Here is a 27,907-nt window from a genome sequence, read left to right as displayed (position 1 = left end):
CAGCCTTTCTAGTTGTTGTAGATGTCTTGTGAAGCACATACCAAAAAGGGCATTGTACTCTATAATGGGTCTAATGAGTGATGAGTAGAGGGGAACAATGACCTCTTTTTTCCTGGATTAGAAACCTTTTGTGATGAGGTGTGCCATGTAGAAGAATTTCCTGACTACTGTGGTGATGTGATTATCAAAGGAGAGACTACTGTCCACCTGTACTCCGAGGTCTCTTATCAAACTTTCGGTGTTAAGTAGACTGCCGCTTATGTGGTACTTCATGGGTACAGAGTTTTTACCAAAAGGGATGACAATGCATTTTTGTCATTGAGCTTGAGGCCATGGCTTTGACACCAGGCATCTGTCTCAGTGAGGCCCTTTTGTGGGATGTCCACATCGTTAGGCGTTTTGATTTTGGCTCCTAGTTTGTAGTCATCAATAAACTTCATTAGCCAAAGACCTTCTGTGTTAGCCTGTACTTCTGAGAAGTAGATACCAAACAGGAGAGTATCCAGGACTGAACCCTGTGGTACTCCACTTGTCACTGGTCTGAAGTCAGATTTGGAGTCCGTTACATTCACAGTGTGGGTTCTGTCAGTGAGCCAGTTGGCAACCCATCTTGTGACATAGGGATTTATACCTAGTTTAGTGAGTTTATCTATAATTCCAGAGTGGGGGATGGTGTAGAAACCTTGGCGAGATCTAGATAGGCTGTGTGAACCACCTTACCCTCATCTACGGCGTTGGTGACCACTTCAAAGAAGTCTATCAAGTTTAGGAGACATGATCTGCCTTTTACAAACCAGAACTGGGTGGGGTCCAGAGTTTGGAGATTACCAATGTCATTGTTTATAAGTTCCATGATGATATGTTCTATAGCCTTGCAGACCAGGCTCGTCAGGCTAATGGGGTGGCAGTTCCCGGTGTCAGTGGTGGCTCCCCTTTTGTGGAGTGGGATAACTGTCACTGTGCGTCATTCAGTGGGCACAAAGCCTGAGGTGAGGCTATGATTGAACATGGTACTTAGATGGGGTACCAGTTCGTTCTGTAGTTTGTGTAGAACACAGCCTGGGATGTTGTCAAGTCCCATGGATGCTGTGTTCTTGGCTTTGGCGAGCGTGATTTTTACCTGAGCAGCCATGATTACAGGAACTTTGCATTCTTCCAGTATAGAGATGGGCCCTTTAGGGGGTGAGAGGGGGGCAAAGTTATCACTGAACATATCAGCCAGGATGTTGGCAATATCAGATGGTTCTGTATATTTAGTGACATTGTGCTGTAACTCAGAGCAGATCTGAGTGTTGCCATTGAGACTCTTGACATAGCTATAGAATGCTTTGTGATTGTCTTTAGAATCAGTGGCAATTTTGCTTTTGTAACTAGCTTTGGAGGATTTTATGAGAGATCTAAGGTTTTTACTGAGGATGACAAGAGAGTTCCTCCAATCATGGGATTTTATTCTTTTTTGCAGCAGTTTCTTTCTTCTGTTGTAGAGTTTATTTATAGCAGGAGACCACCAGATCGGCTTCCTTTTTTTGGAGGATAGCATCTTGGTCCTGTTAGGGATTTCACGATCCATGCACTTGTGTAAGTGCTTATAAAGTGCATTTGTGTAGGATTCAGCAGTCAATCTCTATTGTCCGTCTGCATTGGTGTTGTGAAATTTGCCACTTCTGTCTTAAGAAGCGTGAAGTTGGCTTTGGAGAATTGCTTATGCTGCTTTCCCTAATGGGGGGGGGGGGGTGGGATGTGGATGTCTAGGGTGATTAGCTTGTGGTCGGATCTGACCAATGAGGAATTGACCTCTGGTGTGAAACACCGGTTGCCCATGTTGATAATGACCAGGTCTAGGATATTGCTGCCCCTGGTGGGAGAGTAGATAAGTTGATCCAAGGCGTTGGAATTTATGAAGTCCAGAAAACATTGAGCAAAAGAGGTGGTACATGAGTAGTTTTCCCAGTTAATGGTGGATAGTTGAAATCACCCATTATTAGAGTGTTAGGTTGTACCCTAATATTTTCCAATGTATCAAGAATTGAGGAGTGGGAATCCTGGGCATGGTGGGGGATCTGTAGCAAGCTACAATTTGGATTGCGATCTTGCCCAGAGTTAGTTGCACTTGGATAATCTCAGATGCATTATGATGAGCAACTAGCCTGGAGATGTGGATATCCTTAATGAATATGGACACACCTCCACCTTTAGTGTTTCAGTCCATGTTAGGTGGCCAAAAGGTGTGGTATGAATTACAGCCTGGTAATGCAGGAGTGCTCTCTGGAGCCTTGAACCAGGTCTCTGTCACTGCACAGATGTCAATGTTCTCCATTTTAAGGAGTGCCTTGAGTGAGTGCATTTTGAGGTTTAAACTTCTAGCATTGAGTAGCATTACCCTCAGATTTTGCTTGCTTGTACCTGTTACTGTGGTGAGTTTGTCATTTGAACCTTGCCTAAAAAAGGCACTATAGGGGTGGCAAGAGCCTTAACCAGTATCGGGAATCCCAAGGGTGACAGGTGCAGGCCATCTTTGGCAAAGCATAGTGGTCTGTTGATCATGTCATCCCAAGCAGACAGATACTGGATCCCCTGAGCATGACACCAGTAGCTTAGCCAATTGTTGAAGTCAATCATTTTGTCCTTGTACTTTGATATCATTCTGGGTGATGGCAGGATGCTACTCAGGGCTAGGGTCATATCTGACTGGGCTACAAGATCAGATGAATGCTTTAAGTTAACACCTGAAGCTTATAGGAAAAAGTTGTGCGAGCACAGGTGCAAGGCAGATGAAAGTGTGTGTGAATATGTTGCTGAACTAAGCATGTATTTTCATACGTGGGTGAGTGGATGTCAGGTCACCACTTCTGAAGGGCTGGCAGACCTTTTGGTGAGGGAACAAGCCTTAGCACTTTGCCTGAGGACATGAGAATCTGGTTAGCTTCTAGACAATGCAATACTGTAGATGAGTTGGGGAAGAAGGGAGACCTATACCTAGCAAGCAGGACATCACTGCACAGGAAAGGAGCACCCAGTACTGATCATGGGTCTAAGGGAACCCATAGTGGGCAGTACAGACTTCCCCAACAGAGTCTGCCAGTAGTAAGGGAAGTCACTAGTCCAGGTACACATCCAGGATCAAGGGTTAAATGTTTTAAATACAACCAGTGGGGCCATATAGCATATAGATGTCCATGGAGGCAAGGTGGGGAACAAAAGGTGGGAGAGCCAGTAAGTGGGAATGACAAAATGTCAGCAGTACATTGTCTCGAGACAACAAGGGTACCAAACTACCACAAGAGGCTATATCCTATATTAGTGAATGGGAAAGAGGCCATGGCTAAGAGAGACACAGCCTCTGACCTAACCATTGTAAAGCCTGCAGTGGTTACAAAGGAGCACTACTTGCTTGGGCAGTGTACTCCAGTCAGATCTTTAGGAGGGAACCCATTCCGAATACCTTTGGCTAGGGTTCACCTTGATTGGGAGGGTGGAAAAGGTAGCCAGCAAGTAGGTGTGTTTGAGGATATCCTTGCAGATGTCCTGATAGGGAATGATTTTGGTAATGAAGTACCGTGTGTGCATGCAGTTACGTGCAGTTGGGCTTGGAGACAAGCATGTGGGTCTGGTAGTCTGTGGGAGACCCAGACAGACCGCACACTTGCAGCCAGGACTGGTGAGGTGGTTACTTCAGGGAGGGAACTACCCTGCAGCAGTGAGACTGAAGGTGAGCCCCAGCTGCTTGTGGGTACTGATGTTCCATTAGACTGAGTGACTGCAAGGGAAGATGTGAGTAGTAGTACCCAGGCTGACAGTGAGGCACCACTGTCAGAAGATACCAGACTTCCTGTGGAAGGGGAGCTGGAAAGGATTACCAAGAGAGGACTGAGACAAGCTCAGCTGTCAGACCCTACATTACAAGGCCTGAGGGAGGCAGCTAGTGAGGCACCTAATTCTCAGGGGAAGGGGCAATCTGTATACTGGGACAAAGGGTTACTGTATAGAGAGTGGACTCCTGAGGGAGGGCTAGAGGGCGAGAGAATACAGCAGTTGGTAGTGCCCAGAGCCTACCATCTGGCACTTCTAGCCAGAGCTCATGATATTCCCTTTGTAGGCCATATGGGCATAAAATGCACACAGAGACATGTTATGCAAAACTTTTATTGGTCTGGGATTTCCAGAGATGCAACAGGGTACTGCAAGACCTGTGAGCAGTGCCAAAAGGTAGGCAAGGCAGGAGACAAGGTGAAAGCTCCTTTGATGCCTTTGCCTGTTATTAAGGGGCCATTTCAGAGGGTAGCTATGGATATTGTGGGGCCTCTGAGTACCCCAAGTTCCACAGGGGAAAAGTATATGCTAGTGGTACTAGATTATGCTACCAGATACCCTGAGGCAGTGGCTCTATCCTTCATTGTGGCAGAAAAGGTGGCAAATTCTTTGTTAGAGATTTTCAGCAGGGTAGGTTTTTCAAAAGAAATACTGACTGACAGAGATGCCAATTTCATGTCAGACCTGTTGGCTTGTCTGTGGAAGTACTGTGGGGTGAAGCACCTAAAGACCACCCCCTACCATCTCCAGACTTATTGCCTTGTAGAGAGGTTAAACTCTACATTCAAGATGATGCTACATGCATTTGCAGACCAGTTTAAGAGGGAGTGTGAGAAATATTTGCCCCATATGTTGTTTGCTTACAGAAAGGTCCCCCAGGAATCCACACGTTTTTCACCCTTTGTGTTATTGTATGGGCATAGGGGGAGGGGACCTCTAAATTTGATTCAAGATGAGTAGGAGGGTGAGTGTGAATCCCACAAGGTGTCTATTGTAGCATATGTCCTGAACCTCATGACAAGGCTCAGGGAACTCATGGGCTTAGCTCAGGAGGGCCTGGCAAAAGCCCAACAGCAGAAAAAGGTCTGGTATGACAGGAATGCTCAATCTAGACAGTATGCTGTTGGGCAGCAGTTAATGGTTCTCATTCCTGTCAGACACAACAAGCTGCAGGCAGCCTGAGAGGGACCCTACAAGGTGGTAAGGAAGGTCAGTGATGTTAACTATATGATAGAACTGCTAGGCAGTAGGCAGGGGTACAAATTGTACCATGTTATCTCAATAAAACCTTACCATGACAGGGAGGCCATTCTATTAAGTATTTGCAGTACAAGGCAGAAGGAAAATCCCAAATTACTATGGTGGAGCCTTGAGCTGCAGGCATATGATGGGACAGTGCAGCATGGTACTAGGGTCAGCAATGCCAAGCAGCTGGAATCTCAAGACAGGGACTGTAGTAAGGTATTCCCAGATAGGCTCAACCCCCTCAAGCAATGTTTCTCAAGGGTCACTTGAAAAACTAGCCTGAGTTTTCGGGGAGGGAAGAAATGTGATACCAGGGAAATGCTGCCAGTCCAGCTATCTGGAATTTTGTAAATAATTATATGTCACTTGAAATTATTAATATGATTTATATAGAAATGTGACACTGGAAAAGAACAGAAATATATGTAAACTGTATACCTGTGCAAATGTATGCTTTAATAGTAGAAGCTGGAACATACAGAGTTAACTTGCAAAACTTCAAGAAAATAACTTGAAAAGTAAAGTGTTTTACAATTGTGTTAAATCTCAATAAACAGACATGATGCCTGGGGCTAGAGGTTTTTCTATTTTCTTGAAACAGAAATAATTACTAGGTTTCAAATGTAAAAGTGTTTATTTTATGATTTCCATGTTCTTCAGACTTCTGAGAGATATGTACTTCTCACACAGAGATGCTAAAAATTACGTTAGTTTCTGTTAGCCTGGGAACTGAAGACATGTGACAAAGAGTGATGTCATCCAGGCTAACCCAGCAGTAATGTGTATTATTAATTTAAGAACTCTCTCTGAGAGAAAGTCTGTGCATTTTGTATCTTGTCTTGGACCTAGCAAGAACATCTACTCATCTGCATTTGCCTTGCTCTGTAAGGATGTCCAGGGTACAGTAATTTCTTTTAGATATTGATATGAATATTGTAAAGATTTGTTTAGATGTTTTCTGTATTTATTTGAGACCGTCCTGCAATGTTGTTTTAAAATATTTCCTGCGATTCCAAACTCTGTAGTTACTATGTTGTTTGAGTATTGTCTTGTTCTTTTATTATTTGCTATTAAATATATTTAAACCTATCTTTGTGGCAGGTTTGTTGAGAGATATTTAAGCTCTTAGAGTACATGCATATGTATTTGGTGACACTGTACAGGCCACTCCTATATAGCCTTGAAGGTCTTGGTCACACTTACCATTTGGATTAATAGTAACATTACGCAGTAAGATTGGACACCCTTTAGTAAGGGCCTTAAAAGTAGCTGATAAATAGTGGCCGGTGGCAACTGGTACTACCTTATAGTCTGGCCAGAAGGGGCATAGCTAGTAAACCTGTGCCAGCCTTTCCTAGTGTGTGTCTGTGTTTGTGTATAAATCAAATCTCAAAGTGTGTGTGTGTGTGTGTGTGTGTGTGTGTGTGTGTGTGTGTGTGTGTGTGTGTGTGTGTGTGTGTGTGTGTGTGTGTGTGTGTGTGTGTGTGTGTGTGTGTGTGTGTGTGTGTGTGTGTGTGTGTGAGCTACTTGGGCAGGGATACGAAGCACTCGTTGGACAGAGAGGGTGGTAAATGTTTTGGCATGGCCATTCAGCTGAGATCTCAACCCTATAGCTCTGCCAATGGGGAGTCTTATTGGGGATCTGAAGAAAGGGAGAGAAACCAGCCTCCAGACTGACTGTGATCTCTGCTCTTAAGGGAAATTGTACTTTACTGTGTGTGTATTCATCATCCTCCCAATGTGTACTTTCCTCACTGGTGCTAGTGGTCAGGACTGAGGCTCCTTGATTACTGGGCCAGTGCAGGGTTGTCACACAAGCATACAGGGAATCAGTCATTGATAGGGACAAATGCTCACCCTGTTCTGCCAGCTCTGTGGTAAAGAGTGACTGATCCCTGACTGCAATCTAATGAATGACAGTGAGCTAAAAATAATGTACTTATTTATTTATTTATTAGCATTTATTTACCCAGATGCTTTAAAGGCATGCAGGTAGGTGTGTGTGTGTATATGTGTGTGCCTTCTGTGAAGGTTGGGCAATGGGTTGGCAACTCAACACAGTAAAAACACCACTGCCAATCAATCTGAAGACTGGTGATCCACTGTGGTGACAAACTAAAATACATTGCTAGTCTGCCTAACCACAAGACCCCTTTTCAGCAGAGGCCTGGGGGGTGGTAAATCTCCACACAAAGTACATACATTTATGTTATCAAATTGAGACGAGTATCAGTCTGATAAAAACATTAGAAACAATTATAAGTTAATGGTTAGAAAACAAAAAGTTTATAATACAGAAATGAGTAGGTGATGTTAACTATAAAGCCTTAATACTGGAGAAGATGGTCATGAGGATGGGAGAAAGTGGCTGCTGTCACCCACTCACCCAGGTGGGGAGGTGGCTAGCAGACTGACATGTGAACTCTCAGGGCTGGTATGCAGCAAAGAAGCTCTGTTGCTAGAACCCATGGAAGCACACAACAATAAGTCTGGTGCTGCAACCACTGCCATATCAGAGATCCCAAAACAGGGAGGGTGGAAGGGTAACATTGTAAAACAAGCCACAGGTGACTACCACACAAACCCTGACTGCTATACACACACAACCTAAGGCTGGATGTCAGAATGAAAGGGTCAGAGGGCATTCTGTGAAGGCTTTTTGGTCAAGATGATGATAGAAAAGGATAATGTGAAAAAAAATGACATGGCTTGCTTACTCTTCCCCACCCCTAGTCAGCCATTGTTGAAAAGTAGATGAGCAGAATCAGAATCTAAGCCTTCCTTCCCTGACTATTAGGAAAGCTGGACCATCACCCACTCATTCTCATCCCTGCAGTTGATTCAGTCACTTCTCAAATCCAGTCTACTGACAATCTTGGGGACTGTCTACTTCTTCTCATACATAAAGAAGTAGAACTTGGTTATCAGTTGCTTATGTTTGTCCAAAAATCTGACTATGTGGAAACTGACAAAATGATTATGCCTGTTTAAATAGTGACATGGTATTTAACAGAAACGTGAAATAAAATAACAGGAATGCATTAATATTGCAAAATGTGAACCACATTAAATGCTTTTTAAACAGTCTATGTCTATGCTACACTTGTAAGTAATTTACACCATAGTTTTCAAATAAGCCTTTATCATACTATACTGCGATATATCAGGCTACTTGCTGCTAATATTTAAAGTTATGCATCAACTGATGAAAATGCTTTTCTAAATTTGAACATTACTTAAAGCTCTATATGACAATGTTGTAAATTTGTTAATTTTACTTTTTATTGTAATAAAATGTTTAAAGTGAAAAAATGGACATTGATGCATTGAGAAGCATTTACAGTGGTTGCAGTATTACGTTGGTGAAAGAGCAAAGACAGTGGATGGAGTTTCATACACAGAACAATATGTTAGAACCTGAGTGTAATGAAAGTAAACATAGAACATTCAACAGTTAAGATTAATTTTAGAGAGGTGCAGAAATGCAAAAACTGTTAACATTTTTTTACAGAGTTAGATTGCTACTAGTTTCATTTGAGGTTATGACAGGAAAAAAAAAACACCACCACTGAGGTTTCCATTTGATTTAATAACAAAGTTACAGCCTTTGCATTTTACCGTAGTACATTATCAGATTGCTTACAGACTTGCACAAATTTATGTTTCATTCATGCAGAAAAATGTAAATAAAATCAGGGCAACAAGCAATGTATTTATTAATAACATTGGTTTACTTGACTATTTGCTTACAGATTTACAATAATTTATTAGTAGTATATGTTTATTTCATGCAGAAAAATGTAAATAAAGTCAGGGCAACAAGCAGTGCTATCAGTTTATAATTGTTACAGCTGCAAATGTTATTTTAAGGTCCTGATACTGTTTTTTTTTTGGGGGGGGGGGCTTTGCAAATATTGCTAAATAATTTCCAGGTTGATTGTCCAGTTTAACTTTAAATACAGTCAAGAACACCAGTCACCCAGCTTTGCACAAAAGATGGAAAAGGGGAGGTTTAGAAGGCCTAAACAAAACATGACATGGAAAAGGAAAACAGCCTCCAATACTTCAGCAGTGACTGGGACAATGCAGAGTAAGGCCTAAACTTGGCAAGAGCTGTGGTGCACAAGTTGACTATCTACAGGAAAAACTGTGTACAACAGATGTGTATTTATATAAATTGGAGTTAAATCAAGTATGTAAATGTTCTCATGTTTTCAGACAATTGTATAACAGTACTAGTTTTCAGTTTATGTTTTTATCTATGTTCAGACAATACTGACAGAAAAAGGTACTAATAGTTTAATTTCCGGGATACAAAGTTTACCAGTTTCAGTTATGCTTTTATATGTGTTTAGGTAACACTGGCAAAATATATTCCTTTAGTATTAGTTTAGATAGTTTCCAGAATATACACAGCTATTTTAAATATTCAGTATAAATATGTATCACTTTAATGTACATTTTAGTCAAGGTTCAGAATATGACATTCACATTCAGTTATGCATTCAATATAGTACATTTCAGTCAAATTTCGGAATATAATATTAATGTAAATTTCAGTCAAGTTTCAAAATATGACATTCACACTCAGTTATGAGTTCAATATAGCACGTCAGTTAGATTTCAGAATATAACATTCATACTCAGATACAGCATGCAATTACATCACACTTTATATAATTCAGTCCTTAGTTTAAGGGTAAAGTGACATCATTATTTGTAAACAGTATTACTACATCGCACATCACATTATTCAGTTGTTGGTTTTAAGGGTAAAGTGACAGAATTATTTATAACAGGTTTATTAAAATAAGTTATCTAAAGAATGGATAGTATAACAATAACCGATGACATGGGTGTGATATATTGAAGATTTACCCATGGGTGGTATGGTTTAATCATTTGGGTGAAGCCCAAGTGATTAAACAAAGCCAACCGTGAATAATCTTAAACATACTACACCATGGAGTTGTTTTTTGCTATCATACAATGACATTATTTAAGAGAAAAATTACTTACTTTTCTTAAACAATGTGTTTGTATAGTGGCTCTTTGGTGTTCTTCCTCATTTATTACATATCCTGCTGCTTTTTTGATATACTACACATGTGTATGGGACTTACATTCCCACACTTATGCAAAAAATTAGTGCTTTGGAAAGGAGAATTTGAGAAGGGAAGGTCTACGTTGTTCCTTTTTTTTTTTTTTTTTAAGTTTGAAATTCGGACATTTCAGAGGTATGAGGGAGACAGGATGGATGAAATACAAGGAAAATCAGGTGCATTTCTTTAGTTTTGAATAACGTACCAGATTTTCCCAGTTTTTCTCCATTCTGTCTCTCTCATACCACTGGACTGTCCATATTTCTAATTTTATTATTATTTTTTTTTTTTTATGGTGAAGAAAAATTCAAACGTTATAGCATATATTGATGGAAGAAAGTCTAGGAGACTGGACCTTTTTCTATTGGTATATGGTGGAAATTGAAAAAGGGTAATTGTGAGGTGGAGTTCAGGGAAGAGTTAAGACAGGCACTGTGTGGCAGTGAAGAGTTACTGAATAGCTGGGTAACTACAGCAGCGCTAGTAAGAGAGATGGCTAGAAAGGTGATTGGTGTGACATCTGGAAAGAGGAAAGAGGACAAGGAGACCTGGTGGTGGAATGAAGAAGTACAGGAGAGTATACAGAGAACAAGGCTGGTGAAGAAGAAGTGGGTTTGTCAGAGAGATGAAGAAAGTAGACAAGAATATAAGGAGATGAGGTGCATGGCAAAGAGAGATGTGGCGAAGGCTAAGGATATGTCGTATGAAGAGTTGTATGAAAGGTTGGACACTAAGGAAGGAGAAAAGGACCTGTACCAATTGGCTAGACAGAGGGACCGAGCTAGTAAAGATGTGCAGCAGGTAAGGATGATAAAGGATAATGATGGAAATGTACTCACACGTGAGGAGAGTGTGTTGAGCAGATGGAAAGAGTACTTTGAGGGGCTGATGAATGAAGAGAATGAGAGGGAGAGAAGGTTGGATGATGTGCGTATAGTGAATCATGAAGTGCAGTGGATTAGCAAGGAGGAAGTAAGGATAGCTGTGAAGAGGATGAAGAATGGAAAGACTGTTGGTCCAGATGACATACCTGTGGAAGCATGGAGGTGTTTAGGTGAAATGGCAGTGGAGTTTTTAACTAGATTGTTTAATGAAATCTTGGAAAGTGAGAGAATGCCTGAGGAATGGAGAAAAAGTGTTTTGGTACCGATTTTTAAGAATAAGGGTGATGTGCAGAGCTGTAGTAACTACAGAGGGATTAAATTGATCAGTCACAGCATGAAGTTATGGGAAAGATAGTGATCAGCAGTATGGTTTCATGCCAGGAAAGAGCACTACAGATGCGATGTTTGCACTGAGAGTGTTGATGGAGTACAGAGAAGTACAGAGAAGGTCAGAAGGAGTTGCATTGTGTCTTTGTGGACTTAGGGAAAGCATATGACATGGTGCCTAGAGAGGAGTTGAGGTATTGTATGAGGAAGTTGGGAGTGTCAGAGAAGTATTTAAGAGTGGTACAGGATATGTATGAGGATAGTGTGACAGCGGTGAGGTCTGCGGTGGGAGTGATGGATGCGTTTAAGGTGGAGATGGGATTACATCAAGGATCAGCTCTGAGCTCTTTCTTATTTGCAATGGTGATGGACAGGTTGACAGGTGAGATCAGACAGGAATCCCCGTGGACTATGATGTTTGCAGATGACATTGTGATCTGTAGTGAGAGTAGGGAACAGGTGGAGGAGACCCTGAAGAGGTGGAGATATGCTCTAGAGAGAAGAGTAATGAAGGTCAGCAGGACTAAGACAGAATATATGTGTGTGAATGAGAGGGAGGATAGAAGAATGGTGAAGATGCGGGGAGTAGAGGTGGTGAAGGTGGATGAGTTTAAATACTTGGGATCAACAGTTCAGAGTAATGGTGAGTGTGGAACAGAGGTGAAGAAGAGAGTACAGGCAGGATGGAATGGGTGGAGAAGAGTGTCAGGAGTGATTTGTGAAAGACCAGTACCAGTAAGAGTGAAAGGGAAGGTCTACAAGAGGGTAGTGAGACCAGCTATGTTATATGGATTGGAGACAGTGGCACTGACAAAAAGGCAGGAGTCAGAGCTTTTCGTTGCAGAGTTGAAGATGTTAAGATTTGTACTGGTACTACGAGGATGGACAGGATTAGGAATAAGTATATTATTGGGTCAGCCCAGGTTGGAAGATTTGGAGGCAAAGCCAGAGAGGCAAGATTACGTTGGTTTGGACATATGCTGAGGAAGGATGCAGAGTATATTGGAAAAAAGATGCTAAGGATGAAGCTTCCAGGTAACAGGAAAAGAGGAAGGCCTAAGATAAGGTTTATGGATGTGGTGAGAGAGAACATGCTGGTGGTTGGTATGACAGACCAAGATGCAGAGGACAGGAAGAAATGGAAACAGTTGATCTGCTGTGGCAAACCCTAACAGGAGCAGCCAAAAGAAGAAGAAGAAGATAGCTCGATTTACAATAGGCACGCTGATTGGGCTGAACAGTCGGCATGCTCGTTTTTTTAATGTTAATGGCCAGCCATTGTGTAATAATAATTATTCAATATACTCAAGGCATAACATGGCAGGCTTAATTTGTTAATTAATTTACAGATTACACTACATTTTACATAATTATTGTGCATTAGACAGAAAGTTAAAAAGACACTGACAGTGTATGCAAAGGTATAGATCTAAAATACGGAAAGCATACGTTTTAATAAACTATTATAGCTCAAAAATATTTACAGGATATTTAAGACACAAATTTAGATGACAGGCATCTATTACAGCACATAGAAATTAAAAAGGTAAATAGAATTATTATTAACAAATTTGAAAATTTACAGACACAAGTTAATACTGTATATGGTAATTATGCTTCAAGACCAGTTAAAAAGGTATTCCTCTACTGCTGATTTCAGTATTTCTTCAGAAAATAGCCATCATATTGTTGAATTTTCTGTAAAGCATTTTATGCAATTGCTTTCTTATATTTGAAAATCAATAAACTTGTTTTCAAAACAAAAAAAGAAAATATCCGTCATGCATGATAGGCTGTATGATAAAAAAGAAAATAGACTAAACAGTACAATATGTGAGGATTTAAGTCTATTGACAACAGGGAAAGGTTTCATTTGCTATAAGAGAGAGACATCATGGTACAATAAGGCACCAGTTCATAAGGTGGAAAACATAGGCAATAGACAGTGTAATTTTACTATACAGCATACAGAGACAGGAAGAAAAAGAGGCAGGGTTAAAAGTTCGTACTATGTCGAACTTAACTGAAGACTCAAAAAGACAGGTTGAAGTTGTGTATGACATTTTCTCCATGCTGTTTCGGGAACAGTAGGGTTGAAAGAATTACCTGGCCTAATCAGTTTTAGAAACAATAGAATTAAAAGACACTGATTTTCGGAATAATGTGCAAGTTTTAGGTATATCACACATACATCAGGACTTAGACGTAAAGACTCTGGAGCAGGTACATTTCCTGCATATGGAGCTGTTAAAGCTATTTGGGGATTATGTAAATTAGCCAAGTTGCTGGCGCTATTAGCTAATAGTACCTTTGAGACCATAAAGGACATCATTATCTATCAGGACACATCTGCAGATTATGAATGAGTGAGGTGGCATAAAGCCTGTATATTCAAACCAGATTACAGTAGTTTGTAATACAGATAGAAGGTAACTACAAAATAAGGTCCTTGTAAACCTTTGTCAGGGATCTCGAGGGGAACTGTTAGACTGAGGGTATTCTTAGTGAGTTCACTAAAATACATTAAGGTAGAATAATAGGCCTGAAAATATATAGTCAGACTTGTGTTTTCATTTATGCATTCAGTTTCAGGGAAAGACAGTTCAGTAGAAAGGAAAATATAATCTTGCAGGCTAAGCATGAGATGTGCAGAAATAGTTTCAAGGGAAAGCTACAGAATGTTCCTTTCTCAATGGAAAGATATGTGTACTTGCAATGGAATGCTAGATAAAGAATAGACAGTTAGGCACTGTTAGGCAAATGCAAGACAAGACTTGAAAACCAAGGCTAAAGAGGTGTGTAAAACATCACACAGTTTGGGTATTGTTACTTCATACACAGTCAGGGGAGTCAGTAAGTTAGGTTTTGGACTGATATGAAAAAAGCTCTGTGCATTACAGACACTCGAGCCCGAGTACAGAAGTAAAGTCAAATATCCATACTGTTTAGGAGGAAAATACTGTTTCAGCTGATATTATTCAGGAGAATTGGAATATACATGCAGAAACTTTGGATATATTATCAGAACTGTTACTGTTATCCAGCATTCCAGCATTTCTACAGACTATTATTGTTTATGAGAATCAGAATATACATGCAAAAACTTTGGATATATTATCATAACTGTTACTGTTATCCAGCATTTCAGCATTTCTACAGAAAATTATTGTTTATCAGCACTGTTATTGGAGACAGCATTCAAATATTGTTATCATCTAATAAAGCATTTATAAACCGAACTACAGTGAGTGCAGAATTCATTCTGAAAAGTACAAAAAGACTTAGATCATAAAAGAGAGACTGGCACCTCTTCAGCACAAGTTTAGGTAATTAACAAATAAAGACATTCATTCCAGATACATTTCAGATGTTTCCATTTAATTCCAGTATACTACAGTCTTATCAGTTCTTTCACAGATCCTTAAGGAGACTAATGACATCCATACAGAATATCATACTTATGAAGCAGCAGAAAGTAGTCTAAGAACTAAGCCAATATGAAAATGGAGGAAAAAAGATTTTGCCAGTATTGATGACTGCAAGTAGGGGTACCAAGAAGAGGCAAGGGGAGTCTGGAATTTACTGGAGCTAACTAGCAAAGGAACCAAGGTATTGGGAGCAAATAACTAAAGGGGGAATGGTAATAGAATGGGATGAGGCCAAGAAGACATTTGGACTGCAGGCTAGAGACTGCCTTTCTTGTCATGGGTTGATATCAGAGTATAGGCAAAGAGAAAGGGATAGGGGAATCCTCGGTGAAAGACATGCTCTGGTAGAGCTTTTAGTTGAATCTAGAACAGAAACTGCTGTTAAAAAAGTGATAATTTGTAGGGCATATAAAATATTGGATGATAAGTATAAGAATCAATCAGAAGAGGTTATAAAAGACTGGAAAGAGAGATTGGATAAGCAATGGGGGGCATACCTATAGCTCTCAAGTATGCAACAAAGTCCAAATGGTTTAGGATTTTTGCTTGAAAGTGTTTCCATTGGTACTTTTAAACCACAAGCAGACTTTAAAGATTTTTTTCCTTAGGTAGATGGCAAATGTTGGATGTGTAATGAGGAAGAAAGAGACAAATGGGAACATATATTTTGAGGTTGTAATAAATTTACAGATTTTCAAGATTCCCAACAGAGTACGCTATCAAAAATATTGGGTGAGCAAATTGGTGTAACTAGTAATATTATTCTTTTGAGCTGGAACACAGGATCTGAAATGCATAAACACAGTAAGACCGTGTTAAGTTTAATTCTGGTGGCTACCAAAAAAGTAATTACTAGAAAATGGAAATCAAAGTCTAAACCAACTTTATTTGAAGTATTGAATACTGTAACAAGGATGAATGAACTGGAGGTAGGATCTTTTGAAAAGTGAAGGAACAGATTACATACAAATAAATGGAAATTGTGGAAATGATACATGCAGATTAATTTTTAGAAGGAGGAGAAAGACTTAAAGAAAGGAAGGAATTGAGCAATTAGTGTAATGTTGTACTGATGATAGTTATAAAAAAGAACATATGTGATGTACAATGTATGTAGCTGGAAACGTTAATATGGTTTGTTTTCTTTTATATTAATGTATGTTTGCCTGTGTCTTAAGTGATAATTTAATAAAGTTGTTAAAAAAGTATATAAAGGTGCATTTATTTATTTATTTATTTATTTATTGTCATTTGATTACTGGGAAGGTACAAATGGATAGAAGTCCATTTTCAGTGGAGACCCATGTAGAAAAGCTCCAAATTATTACAACGCTTTTTAAGAACAATAATTTTTCAATCTTCAAAAATAAAATAAAAACATCTGCAGTTTAAATTATTATAACAAACTAGACATGATATAAAAACATTGGAAAAGAATCAAAACACGTTATATGACAATCATTTGATATTTAAAGAAATTTTAAACATTTTGTAGAGAAAGCAAAGGTTAAATTATTTATGTTGAAATGGGACCCTGTTATAAAGCTTCCAAAACATAGTCAATTACTTATACTTTTATTAATGCTAGTGGGTAAGAAAACAATAAAAAGGAAACAAAAATCTATGGAAAACTAAAAAAGACAGAAGTAAAAGAATTGTTAAAAAAACTGGAAAGAGTATAGCAAAGACCTTTTTAAGGAGAAAACTAGAAAGTTATATGTTTAAAAAAATGGGCTATGTGAAACAACAGAAATGCAAGATGGTGAAAGACGTGATATAGCTTGTAAGTCCAAGCTAAAATTGTTAAAAACAAAATGTGTTAACCCCAGATGTTTTTAAAAAAGGGGAGAATGTTGTGTAGAAAGAAAATAAGGGATAGCATTCAGTACACTGATATTTTGTAAGTTTTTAAAGCTGTATTGTTATAAATCTATATTCTGCTACTGTTATTCATTAAAGATATGTGTTTAAAATAAATACATGCTCCACAATGCCTTCAACAAGGCAATCACCATTACGCAGGAGAGGATGGCCAAAGATGGGTGGGTCCACCTACACAGAGCACAGTCATGGAGACAGAGGAACTCCTGGCATAACTGTGTGAGATAACAAATTTCTCTCTCATACCCGGTGAAGAACTGGACATTGGAGAGTAACTTCACCCATCTCTAAGGGAGTCTGTGGGTAAATCCCCAACTTGGTATGCCCTTACATATGTTTCATGTAGTGACACATGCCACAGCCATTTAATCTCACATATAATACAGTCATTTTCAGGGCTGCAGGTGCAACAGGATTCTGCACAAGGTGCATGGACCTAAATTGTTTGCATGCCATACTATTGTGTAGCTGTTGCAGCCCTGGAAACTGGGATTGTAAAAAGTTAGCACTGATATTCTAGGGTGTTTCTATCTGCTTTCATAGGTGATTTGGCATATGGGTTCTCCACCATGTAGGTCAGCATACCTGAAACTATCTGGGTCTGATAATGCAGCAGCCAAAGTATGGCACAGTAACACTGTATTACTATTGTGCCATGGCTGGCACTTTATCAACCCCTTCTATTGACACATCTCCATTGTCAGTGCAAGCCACTTCTCAGACTCAGGCAACCACTATAGGACAGGAACTGGCTGACATGGCTGCACAGGGTGCACCCTCATCTCCTATACCCAAACAATAGTGGGTAATGGCAGCTCCAACAAACATAGGGATAGCAGTGGGAAGGTGACATTCCAGTGGCTGACAATGCCTGGAATCCTATCCTTTGCCCAAGCTGAGGATCTCCATAGCTGTTATACAACATATCTGCAAGGAAATCATACATGACCACTGCAGCGATGACCATTGTAATGCATGAGCAGTGAGATGACATCACAAAGGGTTTTGCTAATATAGGTAATATGCACCAAGGGGAGTCTATCCTCCAAAGGCCACAAGCCAGGAATGATGCTGTTCACATGGGCATCCCTTATCCACTTCCAGTGGGGAAAATCACTATGGAATGGGTCTGGAAAGGTTGAAGTCCTGTAGTGCCATGTCCACCTTAGTTGTTGCCAGTATCGATAGCGTGGCAGTCTGCCATGGATGCACACATATATGGGTCTATGTGCCAGGCATCCATGTCATGTGGTCCAATGTTCATGCAGTGAAGCACACCATTCATACACCAGCTACTGAATATGCCAATGACATTCCTTAGAGGGACATCCCAATGAATGGAGGCATGCACACTCAGTGTATATAAGTGCTGAAGTTATCATGGACTTCTTATATTGATGCAAGTATAGTGTGGCAATATCTGCAGGGCAGTGTCAACCCACACACAATCTGATCAATCTCCCCACACACTTCTAGACACCTATCCCATACTGGAGACACGACACTCCATGCATAGTCTTCCTTGCTTGACACACTCACATGACCACATGTGCATCCACATCATTACTCGCCCTAACAGTGACCATTGCCAGTCTCTGTCACTATGACTCTCCCCACCTGTCCATATGATGACAACTGCATCCTGCCTTCAGTGTTCTGTTACCAGTGTAGCTCATGTTTAATGCACAGCCTGGCCAGTGCATGCACCATATAGTATAACCTGGTTGAAGTACAGCATGTATTACTATTATTGTTTGCTATGCCCAATCCGGCCTATAGCTGAGACCCAAACATTGCTTCTTAGCCAGCAACACGGAATACTGACCAGTGTCTGTCTTGCACAGTCATCTCCAGCAGCCTGGTTCACCTCCACAAGCTTCCCACCAGGTCCCTCCTCCACTGCTGGCTCTGGCTATTCCTTCTACCAATGACAATACCCTGCTGTATTTGTCTGCATACCAGTATGTTGTGCAACATTGTACATATGGCAAATATCTTGCTGTAGATTTCTGAAGCATACTGCAGTGTACCACTGGAGCCATTTATGCAGTAGAAACACACCTCCATCACTCCAAACACATATTCAGTGATGGTATGGAACTGAATGTTGGTTCAACTCATATAGACTTCCCTCTAGTAAGGAACGGGCATAGGGGTAGACTCAGAAATTGCAAACAGTCAACCCACAGCATAAACCACTCATGGCCACAATCATTTGTGATCGGAGAAAACTTTATGGTCAACAGAGACTAGGCTGAAGGCCTGGAAGTTAGCTGGAGAATAGCACATAAGGAAAGCTGGTGATGGAATGCTGAAGTTCAGGAAAATATCAAAAGAAAGAAGGGGTGCAGGAAAAAATGGGAGATAGAAAAGACTGACCAGACTAAGAAGAAATACTAATTGAGAGCAGTTGCAATAGCAAAAACAAGGTGTCAGAGGCACTCTAGCAACTTCTGGAAAGTGGTTCATCAGAGAAGATGAAGATAGTCTATCTGGTTGCAAAGCAGAAAGACAGAAACATAAAGAAGATAATCATCAAACATCATTCATTTAGGATACCAACAACAACCTGCTCACCTGTCCACAGGACATCAAAGGCAGATGGAAGGAGTTCTTCCAGCAATGTCTGAATGAAAAAATCCTGCCAAAGCTGTATTGCCCCAGATACAGCCTACAAAGAAAAAGGAAGAAGAAACCTGGAACAGCACTAAGGTAAATGAAGTCATGGAAAGCAGCAGGCTCAGATGAGGTCACAGCCAATATAATCAAGATGCTGGATGACTTAGGGGAGAAATGGCTCCAGAGCATACTCAATGCAGTATGGATAGAAAGGTGTATCCCAGTTAACTGGAGAATTAATATTCTAGTGCCAGAGTACAAGAACAAAGGGGGCATTCAGAACTGTGGACAGTACAGCGGTATCAAATGCCTGTAACGCTGCATGAAAGTTCTGGAGAGGGTAACTGATAAAGGATTACACAGAGTAGTAGAAGATAAGATGGAAGATGAGCAGTTAGGATTCAGATCAGATGCAGCACAACCAACCCGACATTTGCAGTGAGACAGATAGCGAAGAAGAATCTATAGATGAGGATAGAGTCCAACTGATCAGACTTGGAGAAAGTATAAGACAAAGTCCCAAGATGTGGTCAGGCCTGCAATGGTCTGAAGTTCTGAAAACATTACTAGAACTAATGCAGGCTACATTCAATGACCCAGTGACACAAGTACAAAAAGTGCTCAGACTCCAGCAGGAGTGGGTGTTTATCATGGATTATCTCTGAACACACTGCACTTCATAATGATGATGGTCCATATTAGCAAGCAGGTTGGAGGGGACAGATAAGCAAAGCTGCTGTATGCAGATTATGTGACCTCATAAGCAGATTCTGATCAAGTACTTCAACAAGTGATAGGGAAATGGAATGCAAAACTGAAGGTGCACATGATGAAACAGAGTACCAGCAAGGCAGTTGTCATGACAGCAAATGTGAGAAATCAGAAGAAGCTGAAGATGAAATAGAAGGGAATATATTGGAACAAGCTTCAAGTGTCTGGGAGGGATGATTAAGAAGAAGGGAAGTCTGAATGAGGAGGTCAAAGCTACAATCGGAGAGGGGGGGGCTGTAGCCAAATGGCACAGAATGTCAGGGGTAGTATATCAACAGAAGAATGCCAAAGAAGCTGAAAAGTAAGGTGTACAAAACATTGGTGTCACCAGTACTACTGTACAGTACAGAATCCTGAGCAGTAAAGGCAGAGCAGCTGAAAAAGACAGAGGTGATGGAGATGACAAGCCTGAGATGGGTGGTAGGATGCACACTGTGATAAAGATGAAGAAATGAGGACAAAGTTGCTCCAGTTGCAGAGAATGTCAAAGACAACAGATTACTATGGTTTGGGCATATGTGCAGGAAAGTGAAAGATGATTTAATGAAGAAGATTTGGAAGAGACAGGAAAAAGCCAAGAGGAAATGAAGGGATCTAACAAAGAGATTGATAAATTGAATGAGAGAAGGCCCGTGCCAGTAAGAAAAGACTGTTAAAACATAAGATAGTGGCACTGAATTAAGAGAGATGGCAGCTATTGATGTGATACCCTGATCCTGTGTAGAAAATGACAAAAGGAGTGATGATGAATGTAAGTGGGTTCAACTGATACAGGCCCACTTCTGCTGCTTGGATACATCTGGTGGCTTACTGCAGTATGCTCCAGAGACCTGCAGCAAGTCATTGGTGGTCTGCAATATACTTCAGAACATGGTTCTATGAAAACTGTTACAACATTGGGACAGCGCAGCACTGCCTGCACTACATGTAGCAAGAGCAGAGGAAGAACTAGTTTTGGAGTCATTAGAGGAACTAGTTGTGGTGGAAACCTATAAGAGGTAAAGCAAGATGCAACACATCATGGCACAAGCAAGGATGTGGCATCTGATCAAAAACTATCATAATGACATAACAAACACAGAATAAAACTGATTCATGGAATAACACACCCAGGTTTTCACAAACTGCCATATCCACACAGGTCAAAAAGCTGGGCAAATCAGAATGATCATCATTTGCAAAGGTGGGGATGAGGTACAGTGACAGTGATATTACTGCTAGCATAGGTGGAGGTGTCATGGACAATGGATGCATTTGCCACCAACATGGCTGTGAGAGTAGGGAAGTCAGAGACTACATCCTGCACAACCCCATGAACAGGTATGGATAGGAGTTGCTCACACTACAGCAGCAGTATAATGTGATGGCATTGAATTATAAGACCCTAATTGGCTTGCCCAGGGAAATATTTCCATAGTGGAGTTGGAAGAGCATCAGCCATATCCATGGGAGCACCAGAACCCAGGGCTAGAAGCAGATATGGACAGTGTGGGCAATGAAGCTATTTGTGGAATAGTGTCTGTCATCATTTTACACCTGGCATATGATCGTACAATGCGCATCCATCCCGTAGCACATCCATGCTGACCAGTTGTCCTCATCCATGTGGATGTATCAATGGATGGCATCACTGTCCACAAAATATTTGTCTGCTCCCTGACCATGTATGCATTGTCGCTCTGCAGACATTGTAGAATTTTCTGCAGTTCCTGTAACAGCCACACTTCTTCATGCAGGACACACATCACATTCAACATCTCCGACATGGTATGAGTAGTGGCTGCCTGTGACTATATTACTAACCTGCACAACTGTTGACTGATGTCAGAGTGGGGTGTAACACAGATCCTTTGGCTTAAGTCATGAGGTCCAAACATTGAGGCAATGGTATTGGCAATGTCCTTCACAGGCTCAGAAAGAAGGACAACTAATGTTGCCTAGGCAAAGATGACAGATAGCATTTTTGGGTAGTTGGATGGAATGAGGAACCACCCAGCCTATGCTGAGGCAAACTGGAAGATCTCCATTTTGATTCAGATGATTAAGGTCTTAGTTTTGTTTTGGTATCCCAGTTAAAGGCCTCATCTGTGGCCTGTCTGCATTTTCCACTAGCATGCTCACAAATTAGTAGCATGGCATACCTCCCTTCCCTTTATTAATAATGATTTGGAGGTCAGTTCCAATGGCCCTAAGGGAGGCCTCTGGGATGATTCCATCACATATTTAGCACATGAAGACATGTTACTATCTAACAGTATAGTAGACTCTATAGGTGGTCATGTCACAGGTGTTTGTAGTAGCCAAATCTATGTATATAGGCTGCAAATGCACATCTGTGACTTCAGGGCATTAGGCCTATGGAAACCTTCCAATTCCTAAAGGATGTCATCAACTTCTTTAAACTTTTCTCTTCAGCACTTGTTCAAGTACTTGAATTTTTCCAAGGATTAGCTAACGGAAGACCTGGCCAATGCCATGGTGAAGCACAACCAAGAGTGTTTCTTATTGACACCTATGTCTGTACAATCCAGAAGGGGACATCAGTTCAATATGTACACCATTTACAGAGTAATGTGCTTACACAATTGGATAAAGCTGTGTACAATGCCTTGTGCACCTTTGAATCATGTAGAGCCATAGAATTATATGTTCCATAGCACACAAAATTCATGAATATCCCAAATGTCCAATTAATCTCTTTTTTGTTGTTGCTGTTTTTTTTTTCAACAAGTAATCTCTTGATCATAAAAAAAATCAACATGACTCCCCAAAATACGTCACACAATACTGAAACAATGTTTTTATTATTATCTAATTTGCTTTCCAGGGTAGAGTACTCATCATATTTGACCATTTGCAGGTTCAGCTCAGGTTACACACATTCTGACAACAGATAAGTTAGATGAAATGTATAACTAAATTATACAGTACAGTGACATAACATAGATGTTAAAAATATATACATATTGACAAGAGCATTTTAAATAAATGATCAGTATACAATGCATAATACAGGTGTTATAGGTGAGGTAAATGTTGTCCAGCCAAAAGAACGGACATAGTACATACAGGTACAATAGGAAATGTTAGCAGTGAGGGGGGTATAAATTGTAGAATACTAAGGGCTGCAATAAAGGCACTAATAACAGGAGAAGTTAGCATTAGATACATAGAAGGGAATGAATAGGCAGATGGGGAAGCAGTCAGTTTGAGTTTATATGTTATTGAGGTTAGGAGATTAAGCAGCCAAGGTTTTCTGGGATGAATGCAATAGTGCAACCATGGGAGCGGGGTGACATGGCCTGTGTTCTGACATATGCATTTTAGGATTGTAGGAGGCTACTAGGCTAACATCCATAGGATCATAGGAGGCTACTAGGCTAACATCCCAAGAGTCTTTTTAAGCCTAGCCACTCATGCCCCAATTTTCCCAGTTATCAATGTCCACAGACTAGAATGTCTTTAGTATATGCCTGTGTCTTAAGACATCTACAAACTGCCCTTGTCCATAAGGGTCACAGGTGACAAATCAGGGATGAAGTTGCAATTTCTCATCCATTGGTCCACATTGTGTTTGAATAGGTTTAGGGAAGATCTCTGATCCACATGACTAGGGAGTCTGTTCTAGAGAAGGAGTAATCCCTGAGACACATACCTGTTCCTCCAACATGTTTAGCTTTTGTCACAGATGAGGTTTAGATCCTCAGATCAGGTAATTCTAGTGCAGTTTGTTTTGTGAATGTGTAGCCAGTCCACCAGGGTTGGATCAGAGAATGCATTGAAAGTTATGCATAGATTGCCCCTCAGTAGTCTGTAGGAGACCATGTTCAGACACAAGACTTTGAGGCAGTCTACATACTATATACTATTTACACTCAATATTCTTTTAGTATGGAACTTCTGTGGCCTCTGCAGCTGCTGCAAATGGGTCTATTTTATTTATGCAAAAGCATAAAACAGCGAATACATATGGATCGAACCATATGCATCGAATGTGCAAGCCGTCAAAAACTGAAAACGGACATCTCCGTAGGTAGAGATTTCCATTTACTTCAATGTAGTGCGATCTCAGAGTTGGTATAGTTAAGTAGTGGGGGGTGTGGAGGGGCGCATGTATTTTTTTTCTTTATTAACTTTCAAACGTTTAAGAGTTCTATGCATATGTGTCGATCTTTATGCATTCGAATTTTTGAGTGTTCGAGTTAATAAAGTAGACCCGTTGCAAATACCTGGTCAGGTACATGAAGAAGGGCGCAATGTACTCGATTACTGGTCTAATGAGGGCTGAATATAGTAGGACTATGATCTCCTTAGATCTGGTTGCCATGTCCTTGCTTATTTGCATCACATAGAAGAATTTTCTCACTACCATGGATATGTGGTGATCAAAGTTCAGGTTATTGTCAACCTGAGTTCCCAGGTCCCTTACCACTGGATCTACTATTAGGGGAAGCATTATCAGGGTTGTAATTTGTAGGGCTGGTTGTCTTCCTAAAGGACATAAATATGTATTTTATGCATTAAGTTTTGGGCTATGGTTCTGGCACCAGTTACTTGTCTGTGTCAGACCCTCCTAGAGGATATCTACATCTTAAGGAAATTCAAGTGATTGCACCCAACTTGCATTCATGCAGTTGTCAGCACATTTGGTCAGCAAAAGGCTCTCTACATTTGCCTTGACTTCAGAGAAGTAATTCCAAATAGGAGAGGTTCCAGTATCGAGCTCAGTGGAACATCACTAGTAACAATGCCTCTTGATGGAGGTAGATTCCCCACCCTATCTGCATGTGTCCTATCTGTGAGCCATTTGGTTATCCATTGCATTATATAGGGATTTATGCTTAAATTTCTGAGTTTATCTATAATACCTGAGTGAGGTATTGTGTCAAATGATTTTGCCAGGTCAAGGTAGGCAGTAAATACCATTTTGCCCTCGTCCATAGCTCTTGTGAACTTCTCAAAGAAGTCCTCTTACTTTAGTAGGCATACTCTGCCCTTGATAAAACCAAACTGGGATGGATCCAGTGTCTGAAGATTTCCAATGTCTTTGTTTATCATGTCTATGACAATTCTTTCCATAGCCTTGCAATATAAGACTAGTCAAACTTAGATTGTTCAGTAAGGTATTGTTTGAACTGAGATTTGAACTGTTTGTACTCTCTAAGTTCAGTAAGATCAGATAACAATGACTGCCACACTTTAGGGGCAAGAACAGAGAAGCTGTGGTTTGTGGAATGAAGTTAAGGAGATGGAGTTACAAAAGTAGGGTCATTTGTGTATTGGTTTCTTAAGTTGTAGTGTGATTTGGATGTAGTTAGTTTCAAAGTTATGGGGATTGTTTGTCTTTGCATAGCAGGTTGAAGAGAAGGGAACAAAGAAGGAGGATGGCTCTGCCCTGAATGCATAGTCAATTTGCCTTTTCCAGAGATTTGCAGTGATGGTCAGGCTGAGTGGAGTTGGTGGTGAAATTACATATTTTATTAGAAAGCAATTGTAAGGTGGTATTGCTCATTTTTTCATAAGACAGGGGCAAATAGCTTAGGTCATAATTTAGTTGTGCAGGCAAGAAACTATTCAAGCAGGTTTTGAGAGGAAAAGAGATATATTTTGGGCCCAGAATTGGAGGTTGTTGACTTTGGATCTGACTTTCTGAATGTGGTCTTGAAAGTTGAGGGAGTGGTCAAGCCAAATGTCAAGGTAACAAAATGATGTGGTGGATGCGATTAGGTTGTTGTTTAGATCTTTGATCTGGAGATGACTATTGGCTTTAAAGGGTCTTTTCTTTGGGTCAAACCACATGACCTTTTTTTTAGGGTTGAAGAGTAGTTCTTGGAACAAAGCCAATTATTTAGTTGTAGAAGGCAAAGTTGATTATGAATGATGTCATGAGAAGAGTTGTCTCTGTAGATTATCAAGTCAGTGTAAAGGTGTTTAAGAAGTTGTTTTGAAGGTGTAGTAAACATTGTTAGAATAAGTTGGCAGCAGAATTTGGATTGGTGAGGCTGAGGATTGGAGATCAGCCTATTGTTGTAAGATGGGCTTTCAAACTGGTTATTTTTTTTTGGGGGGGGTGCCTGTAGGAGAGTGCTCTACAGGAATATTTTATTTTTAGATTGTGTATATGAAATGTTAAAGGACAGTGGTCACTGGAGGTGGGTGTGTGATTTATGATATTACTGAGGTGGGAGGTAATGATGAAGTCAAGATGTGAGTGGTGGTTAGTTTTACTATTAGGTCTGCTAGGTCACCATCTGAAGAAGTCTGAGTATGTCAAGGAGCTTTGAGATGTCAAGGTACAGTAGACGCAAAAAATGTAAGCCAAAGTTTCCAGTGATAATTATGTGTTTGTCCGGAGGGATCAAAAGAACTGTGAATTTTGCTGTTGAGACATGGGGTGGTCAATGGGCAGCTGCAACATAAAGATAATAGAGGCCCTTGTTTTCGAAGTTTAATAAGAATCCAGTTAGGTTCATGGCACACATCTCAACTATCCAGATTTTCACAAAATGTCCAGATTTTTCCTTAATGTTTTTAGCCTGTTCCTTGTAACATTTTTAGTTTTCTGTAAATTTATTGAAGATCGAAAACATTAAATAATGACACACATTTGAGTTTCAGACTTCATATCCTTCAGAAAATGCACGCTAATGGAAGACCTGATATTCTCTAAATTTAAAAGAGCAATATTTAAAATTTATCCCTGATTTTGGACCTTTGTGCCACCATTATTTTTGGCTTTGTCCAGATTTCTTACACTTGGAAGTTGAGAGGTATGGTATAAAACATGCCAAAAAAAAAAAAGTTTTATTTTTGTTTTGTTCTCTGTATTTCATCTTAGCCTAGCCTTAACTAAACAACTCTGTACAAGTTTACTTATGTAGAATCTAAATAATGTACTGTATCTCATGTTACACATTCATACTATGTATGTCATGTCACGGCCTATACTTGGAGCTTTTCTCCCCGGGCCTCTACTGAAAATGGGCATGTATCCAGTTAGACTAGCTCGGTCAACAAATGTAAAATAAATAAATAAAATAAATAAGTTGTCATTGGTCTGGTTGGCTTGTGCTTTTGATGGGTGCAACAGGTTTATTTTATCTTTTTTTTTTTTTTTTTTTTTTTTCTGGACTGTTTAGTCTGCTTAGATGAAATTAATGAGTCATTTTATTTACATATACTGGTTAAAATAAATAACTATACAGACAGCTCTAGCAGATATCTTTCTATGGGAAATAAACAGCTGTTAAGAGGCACATTCACCCATTCCTAAAACTTCCTACGTCATGTCCCTTTGCTAAACTCTGATATGACAAATATTGTGTTGTTGAAGGAGAATGAAATTCCTACATAATGCTACATAACTGCACTACATATTTTCAATGCCAATAGAGGTACAAATATGACTGCAATCCATAGCTGCTCATGAACACTTTTGATTAAAAATCTCTGGGAACACAACAATAATAGCAAAAATGAAACGTGATTTTCTCTATGCTGGCAGACAAAGTTCTATATGTCCTCATATTCTTACTTTTCTTGTTTTATGAAATTATCAAATATTGAAATTGCCACTTATATTTTTCCATACAGACAAGCTCTGGCAGCATGAAAAAAGTAGGTTTGATTTGATCCTTACACTTTCACTGCATTATTACCATTATTATTATTATTATTGTTAGTAATAGCAGTATCATTATTATTAAAGTTGCATTTTCCATAATGACAGAAATTATGTTGCATGGAAGAATATGGCTAGCAATTGCACATTAATATTCACCCCTCTGGTGTGATTAGGTATGTAAATTCATATTCTTTTCTTGGCGAAGGCTATACTTTA

This window comes from Protopterus annectens, chromosome 8.part0, assembly GCF_019279795.1.
Source record: "Protopterus annectens isolate FY-2018-M chromosome 8.part0, PAN1.0, whole genome shotgun sequence".
Lineage (NCBI taxonomy): Eukaryota > Metazoa > Chordata > Ceratodontiformes > Protopteridae > Protopterus > Protopterus annectens.
The sequence above is the reverse complement of the archived record's forward strand: the minus strand, read 5'-3'. Positions refer to the sequence as shown.